Source organism: Crocodylus siamensis, chromosome 9, assembly GCF_052110815.1.
Source record: "Crocodylus siamensis isolate JL-2025a chromosome 9, ASM5211081v1, whole genome shotgun sequence".
Classification (NCBI taxonomy): domain Eukaryota; kingdom Metazoa; phylum Chordata; order Crocodylia; family Crocodylidae; genus Crocodylus; species Crocodylus siamensis.
In genome coordinates this window covers 62,011,362-62,032,744 of record NC_143403.1, presented here as the reverse complement: position 1 = coordinate 62,032,744, position 21,383 = coordinate 62,011,362, and the positions used below count along the sequence as shown (strand labels likewise).

The 21,383-nt window shown below is 42.0% G+C and overlaps 1 protein-coding gene across 10 annotated transcripts in view; it reads left to right on the top strand.

Moving 5' to 3' along the window:
- Nucleotides 1-21,383, top strand: part of FBRSL1 (fibrosin like 1) — a 679,286-nt gene that overhangs the window by 259,158 nt on the left and 398,745 nt on the right. The window lies entirely within an intron of this gene.

Sequence of the window (21,383 nt, the reverse complement as noted above, 5' to 3'; positions counted from 1 at the left end):
TGGTCCATCTTCATTGTAGTGCTAAACAGCTCATCCTTATTACAAAGAACAATAAACCCTTTAGTGTCTGAGGGAAAATACTGGTAGCCTTCTGGGCCAGCTGTGTAAGCCCTCCTAACCCATGGAATCCAGTTGTGTGCAAACTCAACCTAAGTTATGCTCAGGAAGCGTGGGTGCATTATGGAAGTCCATGAAAAAAACCACCTAAGCAAATTGTAGACTTGAGATGGAGATCTCGTGCAAATGGTTATAGTCCTAGCTTCCTTTGACCTTCTCTCACATGGGTATGTAGGAACAAGTTGGAATGGACATGCTGTTTTTTCCATGATGGTTCAGGGGTTTTTTCCTTTCCTCCTCCATTATCCCTCTTTCCTGTATTTTCTAAAAAAACAAGGTTCACATTGTTTGGGGAAGGGCTCCCAGTCTTCCAGGACAAGTAGAAACCCTTCAGTGACAACACTTGGATGCAGAGGTGGAAGGGTGCAGCGGGGAAACCCTGGGCAGTGGAAGCACATGGGGGCAGCAGTGACTTCTGGCTGCTGGTGCTCCTCAGCAGCTGTTATTTTTCCATCTGCCAAGTCAGTGTCCAGGGCTGTGGCCCTGGTCCCCACCTTGGTTACACTGCTGCTTGGATGATGGGGCCATGGTTGAAGGTAGCCAGGAACAGTCAAATAGAAGAGTGACTCTAATGAACTAGTGTAGCAATAGACTTGTCATCCAGGAAGGCATATTTTGAGATGTGGCTCTCTTAATGGTGTTCCCCAAATGATTGCTTCTTCTTGCTTTCTTCTAAAGCATGTGGCTACAGGTAAGATACCAGCCCACTTACAGTAAAGCAGTTCCCACAACCTGAATGCACGCTGTGAAATCCTCAGTATAGTTCTTCAGATTCTAGTTACCACAGCTATCACGGAGAGGAATCAAGTGAAGTGCCTAGTCAAGAATTCGAAGAGAACTGAAGTAAAGTCCTTTTCCCTTCAATGATTGTATTTTCTGTGGCTTGAAACAGCATTAATCAAGCTGTTTTGTGCAATAAGTATAACAGGGTGGTTTGGGCCTGAGCTCTTGTGCAGTCATATATGGTGTATCAAGGACAGTGATAACAACAGTAAGTGTCGTCTGCATTATTGATCAAGTAACCCAGGACAATGTCCACTCTGCCTTTGCTTAGAAAACCTTTCCAGTCTTTACTGGACATTAGTAAGATTTTCCTTAATCACCTCTCATGCTTTTTCAATGCTGACCGTAATTCATGGGAAAGGCTTCTTGGTAAAATCTGAATTGCCACTGACTTATCTTCCTGTTTTGTCAGTATGCAGCTTACAGAACCCAGCCCATTAATTTTGGGCTAGGCTGTGACTTTTCCCTTTCTTTTCTTCTTATTTCTTTCTTCCTACTTCTAACCCCAATACTTAAAATGTACTCCAGTGCATTTTAAGAAGCTGATGTCAATTCTTCACCTTGTGTGCTTCCTTTTACATGCTCCCCCCATTTCCTGCCTTTTTTTCCTCTGCATGTATCTCTGGGTTGGAAGACTTTCAGGCAGGGATTATTTCTGTTCCATATTTGTGCAGTACCAAAACAGTGCGGTCTCAGATGGCACTGAACACTGCCATAAGAAAAACATTTACCTGTAATAGTAACAGATGGAGATGAGAGCAGTTCGGTCTCTGTGGCCTATTCACTCTCTGACTTCTTCATGGGACTATCAGCAAAGGTGCTAATGAATACTGATTGGGATGTTAGTTTTTGTGACATCAGGCACCTGTCTACTATGAATTGGGCAGTAGTTCATTTCACACACACCATTCAACAGCTGTAGAGTCCTTTCCCCAGAGTAAAAGCTTGGAGGTTGCACTGGTTGTATCTGGTACAGAACTTCTTCACCTGTACTCTGGTATCTCCACTGATGGATGATACATTAAACTGCATCATACCACATGTCAGCAGTACCAGGTAAGTAATATTAGGCAGTGAGTTAAAATTAATTAGTGAATCTTCTACTTTATAGTAGTAGCTAGCGGGGATTTAGGGTTTTGGGTCCTGGTTCTAACTTTGCCACTGATGTGTAATAATACTTTGAGCAACAGCTCACTTAAACTTGCTCTGGCCCTGTTTTTTTCCCCTATAAAATGGAATGTGTTGCATCTCAAAGTAAAACTGCTGAAGGCTTGTACTCTGCTTGGATAGCTTTGTGTTCAAGTATGCTACAGAAATGTTTAGAACAATGTCTTTGTGTTTAAATACTTTTCTTGGCTTTCCTGAAATTATCCTGTCAGCAATATAGAAAAGAATTTTACTGGGAGTTCTCTCTATTTATAACAACTCTGTTAATATTAGTTTCTCTCAAATTTGCTCTTCTCCATCCTTTTTCCTACTTAGAGGATCTCTGACTTTGCTCTAGTATTTCTCCATGCATTTTCTTTCTTTCTTTTTTTTTTTTTTATTTTCTTCACAGGGAATTCAATTTGCTGCAGGAAAATAATCTTAGTACAAAAATAACAAATATATTAGAAGTATGAATTACCTTGATGCCAATACAGGACAGTTTTTATTGCTTGCTTATCATGGAGGGCTTGTGTTTATGAGTTCACAGAGTTACAAGTGCATTTCATTAAAGCTAATTTTAACCTGGCCAGATAACAACAGCAAACATAGATAATCCATTTACATAAAGACAGTGCAGATTTTTATACCAATGATATAAAAGAGCTTTCAGAGCTCTTCCCACCAGACAAAAGAGCTGTCAATATAATAATAATAATAGGCAAACCCTTATTTTTAAAGACTTGCATGATAAAAGCATTAAACATGGCTAATCAGTAAGAAAGTACTTTGGAGCCAGTGCATTCATCCTCATCTCAGCTGAACCTAATGATACAATGAAGGAAAAGAGTCTGAAAACAAAAACCGGAAGAGCTGAGCTAGTATCGCATGCATCTGTTTTAGAGGTTGTTAAAAAGTGAAGATTGACCGGAAGAGCTTCCCTTGTGGATCTGTTTTTTCAATTTAATTTAAACCAGTACATTAAATAAAATGGGGAAAAAGCCATCTTGTTCTGGAATACCAATGACACTTCAAACTCACATTGCACTATATTTGCAAGGAGATTATTCCAGTAGATAAGCCTTTCAGATCTGTAAACCAAAAGTAGCCTATAACAGATTTGTATTTAGCCACGTTTGTGATCAGCATGCTTGACTGACAGTCTGACAATGGGAGTGCCCTCTAGCATTTAGTTAGAAAGCATTGCTCATGGTCTTTTTACCAGCACATGGGGGTTTTTTGTTACCTTGCGTGCCAACACAAGGTGGAGATAACGGTTGTGCATCGAAGAATAAACACTGGTAAATCTATCATATGTAAAAACCATGCCAGCAGGAGTTGGTGGCTAGTTTCATCAGTGTTGCCTCCAAGTAGAAACCACCATTTATGGCTCCAGTTGATTCAGCTCAGCAAAACAAGTTTGAGGTCACTGGCAAATTACAAAGCTGCAGTTTTATTCTTAGATAAGATTGAAAATATAGGGGAAAAGAAGGGAGTAATATATCATCCTCTGAATTGGATGCTTTGTAGGAAACTATTTAATGAACAATAGGGATTGGTTAGAGTAACATAGTTTAGAATGATAGGTGGGTATCTTGGGGGAAAGCTGCAAATGAAAATAAACATTAGGGGTTACCACCATAAACCCATACTCACATTAAGCAGTAGCTTATTCAGCAAGTGGTGCCTTTGAAAGCAAGAGGACTAACTGTGGATTTAGTGCTACTTACTGGGTGCATCTACATGTGCACTTTACTGCAGTCGACTAGTTAGCGTTGCAGTAAAGCATCACAGTCTACACGTGCACTGGTATTAGGGTGCAGTAAACTAATTAACTCCACCGTAGGATAGTAGTGTTGGGAACAGTACTGTCTTACAGTGGAGTACTTGATTGCACGTGTAGATGTTGATCTCAGTCATATGGTGCTCCTGGTCAGTCCAGCCAACCAGGAGCCTGCTCTGCCTTGACTCAAATTGCTGCTGTCTTGGGTGCATATGTAGATGCTGTGCCCAGGAACAGTTGACTCCAGCGCAAACTGCTCTGGAGTTTTATTGCATTGCATTATTTTCATGTGATGCACTGTGTGTGGCTGTCAGCATTTCATGCAGAATTCACTTATGATGTATTCTTTCTTCTCGCAAGGGAGATATTCTTTGTGTATAGGTAACTTTACTTGCAGAACCAGTCATGGGCACAGATACATTTTAGCTGATATTGTCTCAGGTAGGTTTGCCCTTTTGAATATTTGGAGAAGAAACCTGTCTCTTGGATGCCTGTGTTCTGTAACTGTCTAGAGTCATTGTTTCAACACTGATGATGCACTGGTGCCCTAGTGTTGCTGGTGTTGCAAGCTTGAGTGCAGGCAGGCTCGAGACACCACAACCTATATGAAAAGTCACAGAAATTGTAAACCACTCGCACATGATTCATAAAAAGGACTGGCAGTCACATAGGTGAATCGTTTGGGCTAATTACAGTAGGAGATGGAGCACTAGACCGGCATTTGGGAGACCTGAGCTTTCGATCTGGTTTCCCCGTTGAACTTTATCACTTTGTGCAAGTCACTTCTCCTACTTGACCTCCTGTTTCTCTTCCTAACTCGTAGTCTGCCTTGCCCATCTAGAGTGCAAAGCTCTTTTGGGCAGTGACCGGCTTTTGCCATGTGTTTCCACAATTCTTAATACCGTGGAGCCAGACACCTGGGCGTTACAAATAATGAATTGTAAGAGGTCTGGTCCAGGTCCATTAGAATGAATGAAAGTTTAGGCATTCCCATTAAATGGGATTTAGATCAATTTGCTGCTTTCTTTAGGTTTTGCCCATTAGTTTTGTTAATGGAAGCAGCATCTTGACCTCAAAAGCTAAGAATATCTTGACCGAACAGTCATTTGAACCATGTTTAAATTCAATCAAAAGCCCCTGCTGCTCATAGAAAAAAATGTGTTGGATTTAGTCCTGGTTCTACTTGACCTTCAGTTTGTTGCTGAAATGCAGAAAGCAGCCTGTAAACAGATGTTGAATAGAGAGATGAAATGTAAACACTTCCATGCTGGTATTGATCTACGCAGGTGGGTCTGGGTGTGAGCAATACAGAAGGCAGAAGCTAGGTCAACAGGATATTTGTCAAGTTCAGCAGTGTTTTTTGTAGGCAATCATTTCAATATGCTTTGCTAAAGCTAGGGATTTGATTTCAAGGGCAGGCACTGGTAAGAAGGTCTAGAAAATCAGAGCAGGGTAGCTTTAATTGAAGCCATACATGTTGTTGGAGCACAGTTAGATAGAAGACTGCAACATGTGACCTTTATTTTAGTTGGACTCCCTGGCAGGTAGCTGACTTGATAAGGAGTACTGTTCTATGGCCTGAACTACAGGGTGCAGTCCTCCTATGATAAATGTGTGTTTATGGCCTGCCATAAATGTCTGGAGCGACAGTTTATGGCTAATTGATTGAGTGCTCTGCATACTGAGTGCATATAGCATACTTTTGTTTTCCAGGAGATAGTTTACTCTGTTTGGTGCTGGTAAAAAAAAAAAAAAAAAAAGGGCTGAATTGACAAGTAGGCCATTTTGCAATTACCCTAGTACCTGGGAGAAGTGCTTACTCCACTTGGCTGCCTTTTATGGACCAAATCTGAGTAGGGAATTCAGGCCCAGTAATCTGGAAAGCAATACAATACAATACGTACTACAGCCCAGTAGAATGCAACTCCCTTCATGAAGTAGTATCTTCCAGTATTTCCAATAAAAATGTGCTTAGAAGATGACCTTGTTAGTCAAATGTTAGGCAAAAAGCTCTGTGTTCAATCAAGACTTGAGATAGTTTCAGAATTCCTAACAACTGGTCACAAAAGCACGCGGGGCAAAAAAAAGCGGAGCAGCACATGTGAGGACAGTCTGTGTTGCTCAAAACTGGAGCCGGACCAGCTGGAGCCACGCTCTGGCTGCCGGCCAGGCTCCAAGTGGCAGAATCGCTGCTGTTGCAACCCCCCAGGACTGCAGGTTAGGCTGCTGGGGCCAGCCCAGTGCTGGCAGAAGCCTCCCCTACCCCACCCAGGGTAACCTGCCACACTCTAGAAGGCACGGGGCATTCCTGGAGACGACTAGCAGCACAAGGTGCACTGCTGCTAGTTGTTCCCAGGTAACCAAACGTCCATGCTTGTGTGGATGCAGCCTACATGTTCTACTTGAGCTGGGTAGTTGTTCCTGAAATTCAAAATATATTTTTCAGATTAAAATATTAAGATAGTGTATTATTTTCATAGCTATATTAGCCTCTGTCACTTAAGCAGATTGCTTTGTAAATCCATACAGTGATTTATATAGGGAAATGCTTTCTGCACCTGGTTCTGTCTCCTGATTCACGAAGTTTTAATTTAAGCAAGTTTTTGAAGCAGAAATTTGTGACTCCTGTGCAGGTTCCTGTCTGATTTTCTGGGGGTTTCTTGGTTTGTTTGTTTTTTGTTTGTTTTGGTGGGGGGGGTGTTCTTTAGATGTACATATACACCAAGAAGTCTTGAAGTTTTTGGTTCCAAAATTCTGAATGTTCAGTTTGGGGGACTGAGTCATTTCTCGGGTCCACACAGTTTCTCTGCAGCCCTGTATGCAGAAAGCAACCATGACCAAATCAGTTTGGGTCTAACAAAATGTACCTGATTCCAGAATACACTGAAGCCTTTTTGCATATCAGTACAAAGAGGCTTTAAAGGGTTAGTAATGGTCCCCTGAGACAGACTTCTGTGCAGAGAACCAGTGAAGGGTGGAATAGCAGATTTTTGCTGGGCCTGTTCCTGACCTCTGGTGTACCAGCAGACTGTGGGCAGAGGAGCCCAGAGAGCACTGCACAATAGGCCTTTCTCTCTTTCCCTGGACCAATGGTCAAGAAAAGCAGAGCATAAGGGCCTACTTTTCTATCCTGAAGCTGCTGCAGTTGATGCTTAGGGCCAGGCAAGACCCTGCACAGTTCCAGAAAACCAGGAACGCTTCAGTGGCTTAGTCACCTTTCTTCATCCCTGTCTGAAGGAAGAAAGCAAAATAATAATCTTGTAATAAACATCTTGTTTAAAAGAACTACAAAGAACTAGAACTCGTGGTTCCAAAACGATACCTTTTATTAGACCAACTGGAAAATGGCAAGAAAATTGCCCTTTTCTGCTAGCTTTCAGGATCAAAGTCCCTTCATCAGGCTCTGGGAAAAGTGTCGATGGTACAAGATGATAAAAAGTCCCCATAGGTAGGAAATAAACTTAATTTTTGCACAGAGGGAGCTGGAGTTGGAAGGCTGTCCCTCTGGGTCCATGAGAGTGTCTCTGTGAGCTGTGCTGAGTAGGTCTTTGATGCGTTGATCAGATGGAATTCCTTCCCTGGAGGTGTCAGATGGCAGGCGGGGAGGCAAAAATACTTCCTTGTTGTTCTGCAACGAAGTTTAAAATCCAAAAATTGTTTAAAAGAAGACACTTCACAGCCCCTGGTCTTTCTGTCCCGTTGTCAAAATGCTCTAGTTGGCAAGCTACTTATGGCAGCAGTAACAAAGAAGTTTTAAATATGTAATAATGCAAAGCCTGGCCTAATGGCAGAAACCTGTGATGGGTGCAGTTGTATTTTCACGCAGCGGTGCTTGAAGACAGGAAAAGATATTTGGCCCTTGCAGAGCAAGCATTCCTCTGACTTTCTTGGTTGATGAAGGGGGTCAGAAGCTCTTGACCATATTTCTGCTTTGCAGTAAGCGAGTTTAAAACCTGTTTGGTGTAGATTGCATGGAATTGTATTGTAGTGACCATTCCCTTGAGCAGTTCCCACGTTCACCAGGGCTGTGCCTGATCCCAGGAGGTACTGACTAAGATTTATTTATTTATTTTTTCCCTTTTCCCCACTGCAGTATATGACAAATTCTGTAGCTACTAATGATGAACCCATTTCATGGCAGGGAAGGTTGCCACTTGAATTCAGTGAGGAAATAAAGATGCCTCTGATTAAGTAGAAACGGTATCAATAAACCAGTTGCACATACCAGAAGGAAGAGCTCAAAGGGCACCTGTCTGTAACTTAAATGATGACAGGAAGTGCATGCTTTGCCCACATGCTTGGAAAGAACAGAGGAAGAGAGGTTATAGGTTAAAGTGGAAAGAGTGTTAAAATATTCTCAGTGTGCAATGGCTGTGGCTGTGGGTTTTAATTGCTGAATTTACCTTGTTAGGATGCCTTATCAGCTGCTGTTCTAGTGATTGTTTGGTTTAGATAAGTACTCAAGTGTGATAAACCCAAGATAACATGCTACAGATTACAGCTCTTTTGAAACTGCTGGCACTCGGTAGGGGCTCAGTCAGTTGCTGAAGAAGTGTGGCTGAACTTCTCCAACTGAACTTCTTTCTCGCTCTCGAACATTGTTAGCTGAGAATTGTATCTTATTTTGAAAAACAAAAACTTCTTTAGAGCCAGCACATGGGTAGACAAGGTGACCTGCACTGAAGAGGGGAAGTGGATGTTGATGGAAGAAAAAAAACAAGGTACTGCTGCGCTTCTTTCAGTTTGATTTGAGTTAATTGCACTGAGCTCGTATCAGAAGACCAGAAACCAAGAGGATAACAAAGCCTTAGTAGTTGGGATTTTTTGTGGGGCTGCAATGTCCTAGAAATGTACAGAATTTTTGTGAGATTCTGCTTATAAAAAAGAACTTACTTGTCCGGTAAGTGAAATAGCAATTTTTAAATGTGTCCCTGGCACTTGTGGCAGAAAGAAAGGATATATTTTCTTGATAGCTTTGTAAGCAAAACTAATAACTCGTCTTTACCTTTTCTTGTTTCTATATGGGCAGGATGGGTACAACTATGGTAAACCTATGGTGTGATTACTTTTCTTAACCGGGCCTCCATAGTGCTGTTGGGTTTAGTGTCTGATTTATAATGGAGAATTAGCTGGTCTGCAGTACAGTCCTGTGCTAGGTTTCACCTTTCTTTTCATAAACTGTGGAGTACAGATGCTCTAATTTTTCTACCAGGAAGAAAGATCTTGTTGTTAAAACAAGTTACATTAATCCTTGCTGCAGGTTTTCTGGTGAGATGTTAACCCTGTGCTGCTGCTGTTTTGTTGTTGACACTGTTAGTAATGTGCAATGAGATACAGCAGTGAAATTTTGGAACTTAAGTAAGGGAGAATATCAGTATTGTAGGACAATGGATGGAAAACAGAAAATAAAGAACAAAAAAGGTCAATGCCAACAGCTAGTATCCTTTAGTTTTAAAGCAGCGCTTCTTATTCTTCTTGCCATTTGTTGCACAGCTTCATGTAGCCCCAAGCAGTATTTCATATTGTTTGGCAGGGTAGGCATCTAGAGAACAAGTGTGGTACAGCCTCCACGTGTAGCTTGTGGTAGATCAGGGACGGGACAGGCAGCAGAGCAGCAGGCAGAAAATCATGTAAGGGACACAGGGCAGGAAGCAAAATGCAGGAGAGGAGACTGAGCAGGGAACACAGAGTAGGGAGCAGAAAGCAGAGCAGGAGATCAGGCAGAGGAAGGAGATCATAATGGCACTCGGGAGGGTGCAGAGGTAATCTCTGGTGTGCCTGCCAAAAGGTTGGCCCCCACTACTGTGGGCTTAGTAATGTAATGAGACTGCACTGAAAAACTTCAGTGTCTATACACATATTTCCACCTTGTCTCATTTAAAGGATGAACAGGACAATTTGTGAAACAAAAAAGGAAAAGAACCAAATTTGTAACCAGGATAATTAGATGTCTTGTATTTTAATTAGTCTTTTAAAAGACTTTGAAACAAATCTGCAACCTCTTAAGTCTTAGCCGTTATCAGTCGGTTGCACACTGCAGCCACTTGAAGTGGCCATAGAACTGAGATTTTCTGGCTCAAAATCGCTAGCTTTCTAAATAAAATGTCCATTAGCCACTTGTATTGTGCTTGTATTGTATCTATTGGTGATGCATAGCAGAGTAGTTCTTTTTTCAGTGTAATTGTAAGGTGCATGTACAGTACAATAGTAAACCTGTTTTATTGCTGGTAGAAAAACAGCCCAGTCTTCCCCAGCTCTAATACCAAGTTAGCATCTATGCTAGTTTTTTTCCTTTCTAATTTTTAAGTTTTCCAACTGTTATGAACTGTGGTTAGGCTACCAGCATGGGAACCATTATGCCTGCTATTGAGCAGATCTCCGTACAGTGGTATCTATCCTGGGGCTTCAAAAGTGGGGAATTTTAAGGGGGGAAAGGTCTAAGGGGGTGTGCAGGCAAGGCCTAATTGCTTCTTGGAAGTTTCCGTTACCATTCTGCTGTGATTTATGGAGCTCCCAGTGAAAGCAGCTGAGATGTCAGATGGTGCAAGTCAAGGAGAATCTAGCCCGTTGAATCTGACCATCAGACTGCACACTTTCAAAACATTACATTATCTGGGGCTGATTCCTTCTTTCTGAAACACAGTGCCCTTCATTTTTATTTGGCTTAGTGTCTGTTGTAATCTTATTTTGTGTGGCCAGCTGCATCTTGGCGATTTTTCCCTTTGGGCATAAATACTATGTATTCCCTGTTCTGCCTTCCAGTGAAAAGTTTTTAAGACAAATGACAAGCGAAGCATCTTCGACTTGGCACAAATGTACCTCTCTTGTTAGCATCACAGCGAAATCTTTCCACAAAGCCCAGAACAACAACAACAAAAGGTTCAAATCGGCTTGACAGTCTTAGACATGTGAGAAAGTATAGCATATACCAGGGGGAATTAATTTGGTTTGGAGAGAGCAGACTTTGTTTTGTTATTTTAAATGCTTGATTTTGACCTGAGTCAGTGTTTGTGAGTTGATTTTTAAATATTATATGCTATATATATATGCTATATTTTTAAATAATATATGCAGGCATATTATATATCTATATAAAAATAAAAAATATGCCTGCAGCTCCCAGAAGGCTTATGAGTCTGAAAGCATCAGCACGAGGAAGTGGGAGTGTAGGAGATTTGTGTGGAAGAGGCTGACGGTTTTGCAGGCCAGTTTTGTCTCAAAATTGTCATGGTCAAACTGTTTTGCAACAGCACTGGGATGCCAAAAGTTGTGGTTCATCCATTGAGGGTAACGTCTCTGTTAATTCTTCTGAATCTGTAGAGCTTCTCTGTAAACTGCTGTTCCTGATACTAGGATACTGATGGCTTTTGAGACCCTGAAAGAAAGATGAGGGATAGTATTGTTTTTCATGAATATTGTGGTAGTGTACAGGCACCCTGACTGACTTCAAGGGACACTTTTGCTAGGCACACTGTGAAGCATTTCTGACTCAAAGAAATTCAACTATAGATAAAAAGAACAGTCAAACCTGGAAAAAAAGTAGTATTCATTCTTCTTTTTAAATATGTTGAACTGAGACACGGAGAAGCCAAACAGCTGGGTAATGGTCTAAAAAAAAAAGCATGTGAAAGAGCAAGGAATGGAACCAAGGACTCCAGAGTTTCCACCTGGCTTGCATTAAACAGAAGACCGTGTTCTCCAAGTATCTCCTGCCCCCAGATATTCAAATAATCATGAATGAGATTGTCATTCAGAAATCATGATATTAGTTTCTTTCTATTTATTTGAACTTTTTAGGTGTGCATGGGCTGCACGTCTAAGCTGTTCTTTAACTTAAGGACAGTAAATTTCTTTTTCTTTTTTTTTTAAATAAAGAATCACATCTTCATGGAATTCACCTGACTCCCAGAGCTTGAGCTTTATGAAAAACCACCAGATTATTGCAAGTTTCACTGTAAAATCCCAAGCCTACTTGAACCAGCCTTTCAATTGAGCTTTGGTGCTGGCATTAACCTCAAGCCGTCCTTACATCAGGTCAGCAGAAGAGGACTGCAATTATTTGATTACATGGAAGCCAGCAAAGCAAACTTCCACATTGTCTTTGGGGAGAAAAGGCATGAGCCTCCTAGAGCTCCAGAACAACCCTCAGTGAGGTTGCTTTAGTTTTTCCTTCCACAGGCCAATCTGCAGGCTCAGCTTGCAAGCCCCTTGGTGTGAACCAGGCCCTAGAACTGTTCACACGACCTTCTGTTCCCCTAAGAAACGAGCCTTCGCTGCCCAGAGCGCTTGCCCACTCCATCGCAGGATTGCAGTAGAGTTTTGTATGGTTTCATGGCTTGCTGGTTTCAGGTGTGCTGTTTCAGCATGCTCTCCTATCTACGTTCTGACTGTGCTTTGTGGGAGAGTAAGTTACTGAAGCTCCAGGGCCATGAAGATGAAGATTAGATCTGTGCAAAACTTGGAGGTTTCGGTTTGTGCCCTGTGAGTTTCATTTTGAGTGTTAGGCTCATTTGAAACGAAGTTCAGACTGAAACTCAGATCTGTGAGGTTTTGTCGTTAGGTTTTGTCAAAAGAGACTAATCTCTCAGATGTCATATAGTTCCCATTCAAAACCTCAAGCCAGTACCATGAAGCTTTTAGACATCAGCTTTCTTCAGGAATCTGAGGTCTGGCACATTTCTTCTTGTTGCCTGAACTCTTTTTGGGGAAAATGTCTGGGGCGTTCTGTTTCCAGTCTAAGTCTTTGCAATAGCAGAGGGGTAGGCCTGCTGTCCTCCCTCCTCGGGAAACAAGCTATGGATGGTTCCTAGCAGGGCATAGAAAACTTCAGTGGAGCCTGGTCTACACGATATCGTTATGTTAGAAGAAGTCTAGTTTTGTGGCATCCACATGCACAGCTCCCCTGTTGCAAAAGAGCCCGTTTCATCTGCCAGCAGAGCAGCACCAGTTCTGTGAGCCATGGCAGGCTCCTGCTGCCACGGGGAAGGTGCCAGAAATGCAAGTAGATGTACCCACGCTTTCTTCTGGTAGCTGTGGCTCTTTCACCCCAGTGGGTGGGTGCCTCCCAGGGTCCTTCTGGCACAGCTGTGCAGCTGGGGCCTTCCTCTGGTACCTGCCGCCTGGGGCTGCTGTCTGCTGGAAGGTTTGTAATATAGACAAGCCAGAGGTATCCATGCTGTATCCCTGTCTTAGCCCAAGACTGTTTTTAATATTTACAGTAGCTGAGGGCATTGACATCTGTTGACTGCTTTCTTCAAATTCTGCATTGACATTTTGTGAGAGACAGGGTAGCGGCGTGGCTTAGTTAGGATACAGGCTGTAATGTTGGGATTGTTGTACCAGCCCTCCCCAAGGGATCTGGATTTTGGGCTCCTAATACAGTGCCATCATAGAAAACTTTACATTTCCACTTGGAAATATTCTGTTACTGCACTATACCTAACAGCTACTACCACAGTGACTTTATTAAAGTGCCAGAGGCAGTTGTGAAGATTTTAATAATGCACATTGGCACATTACAGTGAATATAGTTTCATGGTGTTTCTGTCAGGAGGAAGGGATAGGGGCATATCTCTTTTGCCAGTCCTTGTGTTGTCCCTCTTAATTAGTATAGATGCTGTTGTGTAAGATAGAGATCTTTGTTGTATATTTGAAAGGTGTTTTTTTTTTTTGTCCATGCAACTATGAAGGTTAAAAATAAGTTACCCAGGCTGCTGCGTGTGCCCGTATTGGGCCTTTGCTGCTTTCAAATAATCAAATACTTTACCCTGAAATAGCAACTCTGATTCAGTGATCTTGGGGGAGCTTAACGAATACGAGTGAAGTGGAGTTTTTGCAAACGGTGAGAGAAAACCAGGATCTCTTCCCTCCATCACTCATTTCACGTGACATTTCCTTCAGTCTTAGGCTTTCCAGTGTGCCCAGTATTGGTTTCGGTCCTTTTCTCCTCCCACTCCCTCATCTTCCTGCCATAATGCCTTTGGATATGAGACTATCAGGGATCTGCTGAAACAGAGCTTTGTGCTATGGGGGATAAATCATATTTCCCATGGATCAAGACGCATGGATAGGCTCAGCCAGTCAGAAACTAATAAGACCTCCTTTTGTTACTTGTGCTAGTCACATCAGCCATGTCGCCTCTGGCCCAAAGATAACTCCAGAGTTCAGACTCAGAATATCAGTGCCTCTTAACAGGGAAGTCACAGTTTCTTACGTAGCTTTGCTTAATTTTGCTTCTGGATTTAAATCCAAAGGCGGCTGAGATGAGCATGATTTCAGGCTTAAAAACAACTGGTGCGCACAGTTGTTAAAACTCACTTAACTGTATTTCCTAGTTTCTTCAAATATGGTAAGGAATTGGGATTATTTTGTTCTCTTTTTTTTTTTTTCCTCTCAGCCCCTCCGCAAAGGGGAACTTTAAACTACCACACACAGCTGGTGTTTCTAATCAGTCACAGATGTGTATTGGGATCTCTCCCATCTCCTGCAACATTTAAATGGAGATAAATAGAACTTAATCAGCTATAAATAACAGCATGTCATGCCTTTAGATCACTAACCTTCTGTGCAATTCCCACAGGACTAGGGTTAAGCTTAATTACTTCAGCCTACTACAAACAACAAAATAATCAGCTGCTGGATATCACTTTGATGAAGGGAGGGATTAGTAGGAGACAAATCAAGGAACCAGGATGGTGATCTGATGCCCAGGGTACAAGTTTGCCTTCCATGCAGGGTGCCTGTTGTGTCCTAGGATGCTTTTATTTTCTGTGTTTTATTTTAATTCGAATTTCCAGGAGGTTAGAACCGTTCCCTAGTGCATGAGCTTTGCATACTCTGTCTTAGATGCATTTCTGAGTGGATCAAGTGCATTTTTGTTCTCTGAGGGACAAATGCTTAGCTTCTCCCTGCTAGAAATAAAAGGATTGCAATGTATTTAGCTCTTGTGTTGTTGTGTATGAAGGATCCATTACATATTGCTGGTTAGGTAACAGATTTGAATGCCCTGGCTTGGGCCAGGATGAGCACCAGCCAGTGGCAGCTATTTTTGATTAGGGAAGTCACTATATGTTCACTGCCAGTACAGCCTCCAATCATCAGAGGGCTTGATTACAAAGAAAGGAAACTGGGGGAAGTTTGCACCTTTTCTGATCTACTTTTGTTGTGCCAATGTGAACTAGTAGCAAATGATGAAAGAATTCAAAAACCATCTCTCGACTGCTGCATTGCTACAATCCTAATGTGTTTTGTGGCACTATTCTGTCAGGTATCTAGGTTGCAGCCATATTGGTTTAGAGGCAAAAGGAATCAGAGCTCATGGTAGAGGTGGTATCTTTTATTAGACCAACTAGATTTTTGCAAAAAAAATCTTTCATTGCAAGTTTTTGGGTACAAGCACCCTTCATCAGGCATAGGAGAACTTTTACAATCTTTTCTTCTATGCCTGATGAAGGGTGCTTGTGCCCAAAAAGCTTCAATGAATAATTTTTTTTTGCAAAAATCTAGTTGGACTAATAAAAGATATAATCTCTACCACAAATTCTGATTCCTTCTGGCACTCTTCTTCTAATGCCTACAGATTAAATAGTTTGGTTGCATACCTTTTGGTGTAAGTACTGTTGGTAACAAGGATGAATCAACAATGGAAGCAGCTGGTGCAGAGGCAATGCAATGTAACTGTAGATTAGGTTTTATTCCCCCCTTATAAGAACAGTCACGTTGAACTACCATTTTTCATTCAGCCTGTCCTTAAAGGGCAGGTATTTGGTCTTTTTGACAGCTTTCATGCAGTTGTTGCAGTTCTAAAGCCATTGACTCTAGGTCCTGAAGATAGGTATGTCATTGCATTCTTACTAATTCCATGTTGTGGATACTCCATCCACTTCAGCTTTTCTTCTTAAAGTAATTCATAGGGTAGTAGTCAGACTACATGGCTGTCTAGTCTAGTACCAAGCAGCCGTAGAAACTTGTTCAGGTTGTGTAGCATGTCCCCTGCTTATTGAACGGCACTGCCATTTATCTTTCCAAATGGTTGCTTTGGTCCCTTGGCATCTCCGTCAAGGTGTGCCACTTACTTAAGGCCCTGGCTGTTGTATTTCAGGTTCTGTTTTTGCATTGGGGAGAGAAAGGAAATGAACAGACCTAAACTTAAATGTGGGTTAGTTGAGTGCCCCGCAGTGATATAGTGCATCGTCCCTGCAACAGGCCATGTAGGTTATCCCTTATTCAGAATTTCTGAGGACTCTGCTAACCTTCTCTGGAAAGCAGCGATGCCACAGCAACCTGTTGATTTAGCACTGTGTTCTACCATACCCAGAGTACGAGTGTACAAAACACCATGACCACCAAGGTGGTTTTGCTACTGGCAAGGGAAAACTACGAACATGGCAGGGGGTGGAGGTAATGCAGTTAAAACGGCGCTGTGTAGTAGAGGGTTGCACCCCTCTCTTCTTGCAAACAGTACTCCCTATGAGAGCCTCATAGTTAGCCTCCCACTTCGACTTCCAGTGTGGGAGGATCTCAGCTACACAATGACTTATGGAAATGGGAGATTCCTCCCTAGCTTGCTCCTGCGTCCATACGACTGAAGGCAAGTGAAACTCGGGGGCGTCTGAGCCTCAAACCTGTGAGCTTGGGCCTGCACATAGGATGCCTCCCAAAGCATTTGGAAGTATCTGAAGCCCAGGTGGGGGTGGAGGATGCTTGCTGGTAGCAGGGCCACACACGGTTCTTGAATGATTCACACACTTTTGGAATTGATTTGGCTGATTTGACTTGGGACATACAAATTTTCCTTAAAAAAAAATTTGGGAGCTCTTACAACTGACATTACTTTTAACACTGGGTAAGGCATTGTGCTATTAAGAAATCTCCCTGCTCTGCATCTTTGAGACCACAGGCCTTCAGAGGCAACAAGCAAGCACCAGCAGAGTGGATGGAATGGGAATGCTGCTTCTAAAGGGCTGATGCCGTGGTGATCTGCTTGGGCATAGCAGGGGGACTTTTTTTGTTTGCCAGGGAAGTTGGAGAGGAAATAGGATAAACAACCTGAAGAGCTCCTGTTTCAGAACCTCTGTAGCCCTTGATCTAGGGCAAAATTGTCTATGTGGCCTAAGAGAATTAGGTAAGCAACTCCCACCAAACTCGGAATGGCTTGAAATCAATGCATTTCAGTGCAAGTTGGAGGTCTCACTTTGCAAATCCTAGCTCTAATTCCTGGCCAGAGGTGCCATGCTCTAGTAATAGCAAAGAGCCAAAAAGAAAGTGGGAGAGAGTAATTTGGTAGGCAGCAGTTAACCCCTCCTCACCCTCCAAATTAAATACAGCAACCTAATACCTGTGTGTTTTTCATTGCACCACTCACCGTCACTTCTGAGAGCTTTGCAGAGAGAATTCTGAGAAAATTGAGGGCATTCTGTAACAAGTTAGGGAAAGTCATTCAACCTCATCCTGTTTGCACAAGCAAAAGAGATGTGCAAGGGCTTTCTAAAAGAGAGCCAACGGTGCTGGTAGGGGGTGAGTGTTGGTCTTAGGGCATAGGCAGACAAGGTTCTTTGGGTAAATGTTGCATCTTTTATTAGACCAACTGAATAGTTGGAAAAATTGTTCTTTACAAGTTTTTGGGCGCAGGCATGCTTCTTCAGGGAGACTCTTCCTGTGCCTGAAGAAGGGTGCTTGTGCCCAAAAGCTTGTAAAGAACGATTTTTCCAACTATTCAGTTGGTCTATTAAAATTTACCCAAAATAACTTTGTCCAACAATGCTGTGCATTCAGGTTTGGGCACAGGCAGGGCAGATTGCTTATGATTAATTCCATGCAATCTAGACAAGGCTTGGCAGAATGTTTTTACCTGTTAAGAATAGGTTCTGGGAGAGTAAAGGGAAGCTAATGGCTTTAGTCTTCAGGGACTTACAACACCGTTAATGCTTTCCATCGCTTCCTGGGAGTAAAAGTGGTTGTGCATGTGTTGGGGGACTTACTCTCTCCTGTTTTATTGAAAAGTAGCTGTAGTTATGGTCAGTGTTGGTCAGGGGAATGGTGGATTCACAAACTGCAGCTCTTGAAAGGATTAGTTCTGGCAGTGTGGTGGGAGGGGCAATGAGAGTATGTTTTACAGTAAGCATGGAGTTATTTGCTTTTTCCTAAGCCAGTATCAACTGAGCTTCTTTCATGGAAAAGTAATTAATGCTTATCATTAGGTGAATGCTGCCACTAGAGGGTTAAAAATGCCTTTGCTGTACAAGCTGCTGCTTTCTGTGAAAAAAATTTGAGAGACTTGGAATTGAGACTCTTCTTCAGGGTGTTCAATCAGTAGCTGAAGTCAGTATCCCCTGTCAGAAAGCATTTAATCACATAATGCTCTGCTTGTTTTATTTCACATGCAGTAGGCCAGGCTCAAGGAGACAGAAGAATATTTATATTCTACCCATACAGATGTTTTCATCGTGGTTTGTGGTACATTGGTGCCACTTAGTGGGGGGAGAACTGAATTGACATTTTCTAACAACATAGGGGAAAACTAAGGAAACACGGCTTAGACAGTCTAGCGTCTCTTTGCAAGTCTTCAGTGTTTTATGGGATTTCATTAAGTGAACGTGTGAATATGTTGGCAGCCAAACAGTTAGGTTCAAAGTAGCATTTAGTTCATGTAACAGTAATTTTGGTTGGCTGAACCTCTTCACGTGGTAACTGCAACAAAACAAGCAGCAAGATCACTGTTGAACATTGCTTTAAGTATAGTCTGTCCATTTAAAAATGGGTCCTGCCATACTTTATATTATGAATAGTGTCATTTTCAAGTCTCCCAAAATCAGTCTGGATCATTATTTCCAGTGCTTTAAATATAACCATAGTGAGATGAGGAAACCAAATTGTGCTTAGTTTTGATTTCATCCCTTGAGAATGCAGTCTGTGTGAAATGCTAGTGGAAAATCTAAATACGAGCATTTGAATAATTGGTAATATTTGCATTATGTACTTTGTGTACATCATGCACTTAGACCCCCCCCCCCAATTCCTCTGCTAATGTATCTGATGGCAGTCCTCTGCTCCTTGCTCCTTCTCCCCCCAGTATAAAACAACTTTTAATTAACTAATGAGATGTGACAAGCGGCATGCTCCTGGAAGTCTGCTGTATGCCTCAAGGCAGCGTCTAAAGGGCAAATGATGTTAACCGTCCAAGAAGTGTATAATTGCTCAGATAGACACCAGCATTGCATCCTTTTTCTGTTTTGTTTTTTAAATCCATAAAGAGAGAATGGTTAGACTTTAGGTTTAAAAAAATGGCAGGTAACCAAAAAGCTTCATGTGTATCCAGCATTCTGGCAGAGCCGTAGTCAGGTCAAAACTACTTTTTATATTATCTTCTTCCTTGTAAGGTGTCGTTATGTAATTGTGGAAAATTACTGCTTTGTCAGAGTACTCAAGAATATCTCTAGGGTATTCACACCTACACAAAAAGAAAACGTAACAAAGGGCAGTTTGAAACAGATTTGCTTTTATAAAAGTTAATGAAGAGAAAACCCAGCTCCTTTGGTTGTGCTCACAATATTCACCTATTTCTACATGTTCTTCCATAGTGTATTTTGCACTCCAGCATTAACAGTTACAGTGAATAAGGGCCTGATCCCGCAGTTGGCTCGCATGTAGAAATCCTGCAGATTTCAGTGGATATTCGGAGCATGGCACAGTGACAGTTTTTTGGGCCATAAGGAAACGCAAGCTATCTCTGCCCTGCTGTCGGAGGTGTGACTGAAGCACACCCAAGCTGGTGGTTAGCTAGCTAGCATGGCTACCAAGAGTGGTAGGACCAGGGCAGCGTGCGCTAAACTACCCCAGTACTCAGCCAGGATCCTAGGTTGGTTGCGCAGAGCTATATAGCTACACAGCTGTTTATTACCCAAACTGGCTAGATCAAAACTAGCGTGTGTATGTTTGTACATGCTGATTGCAGCGTAGACAGCCATGCTCTTGCATGCTGCTTGGAGCTCCACTTGGTTCTCCAGCAGCTTTTGCCTTTCTCAGTTTCCTTTATATTTGGATAGCTGTGAAGATGGCAGTTTCTGTAATGCACTTAATAGACAAAGATGTGTTCTTATGTGTTCAGATAAGAAAATGCTGAATAAAGCCTTATTTTAAGTCCATACGTGTCTCTTGCGCACTCACCAGAGGGCACTGCACGACATGTTGCAGCGTAATAAATAACCTCTTAACCTGCTTAGCTGCTTTATGCTCAGTGGCATGTTTTACAACGTTACCTGGAGTCCTTGAATGCTGGTTCCCATGGCAACCTGATATAGCGTTTTTATTCTTTATTACTATCACTGTTTTATTGCTGCCTTGTTCAAATGTGCTGTCATCTTTATTTTGCCTTGGTGCGTGTGCAGGACTGTGTGAACCACAAATCTGTTTGTCAGAATTATATTATTAAACGATTTAGTGAATATGGAAAAAGTGTGATGATCTGTCACTGTTGGTTTAATTTTAAATGGAGAAATTTGCCATAAAGGGAAACAAAAAACAAACTGGCAACCTAAACATGGATTAACACAGGCAGTTAAGATATTCTTTGGAGTTTCATAGAGTCATTTTAAAATGAATTATTTGGGAAAATGACACATTTTAAATCAGGAGGAGAAAAAAATGTATTTTTTCTTATGTCTGGACCAGCATACTCAAAGTATTAGCAGTACTAATGCCTAGGGGCAAAAGAGGGCATTTTTGGAGGGAGACAAAGATAGAGGAAGGGGAGACTTCTGGTGGCCTTTCAGGCAGAAGATTTAAATGCCCTAAAAATTGCCTTTGTTCATGTGAACCCCTTGGGGACTCCTCATGGGACTAACTCTGCTCCCACTGAGATGGAATATTTTTCAGTGGTACAGACATAAGCTCCTCCTGAGCTCTTTTGAAAATTCCCATTTGTGCATGTTCGTTCAGCTGCCTCAAGTCAAAATGCTGTCTGGCTCTATAGGGTCAAACTCTGCAGTCCTTACTCAGGCAAAACTCCCGTAGGAAATAAAGCCCAGGCTAGCCCTTCAGAGCCAACCTTCAGCTGTGTAAAGCTGTGCATTCTCCCTTATTTTGGAGGACAGGTAAAACTAGAACTGCAAAAAAGAAACTCTGCTTTAGTTTAGAGGAAAAAGTAAGTTCCTACCTCCTTTCCTGGTGAAGATACCCTTGAAAATATAACTGCGATATAGCAGAATCATAGACATGGGGCTGGGAGAAACCTTGAGGTCATCTAGTACTGTCCTTGGCTCAAGGTAGGATCATTCCTGTCTAAGTCCAACCAGACAAATGTTTGACCATCCTGCTCTGAAAGACTTCCACTAATGACGATTCCAGAATTTCTCTCGGTAATTTGTTCCTGTGCTTAATCATCCTCACCATTACAAAGTTCTTCCTAATACCAAACTAAATCTATCACTACAGATTAAGCCCTTTACTTCTAGTCCTGTCCCAGCGGATACAGAGAATAACTGATCGCCATCCACCGTTCTCTTCATAAAAAACCTTTTAGTGTTTGAAGACAGTAACAAAGTCTCCTCTATCTTCC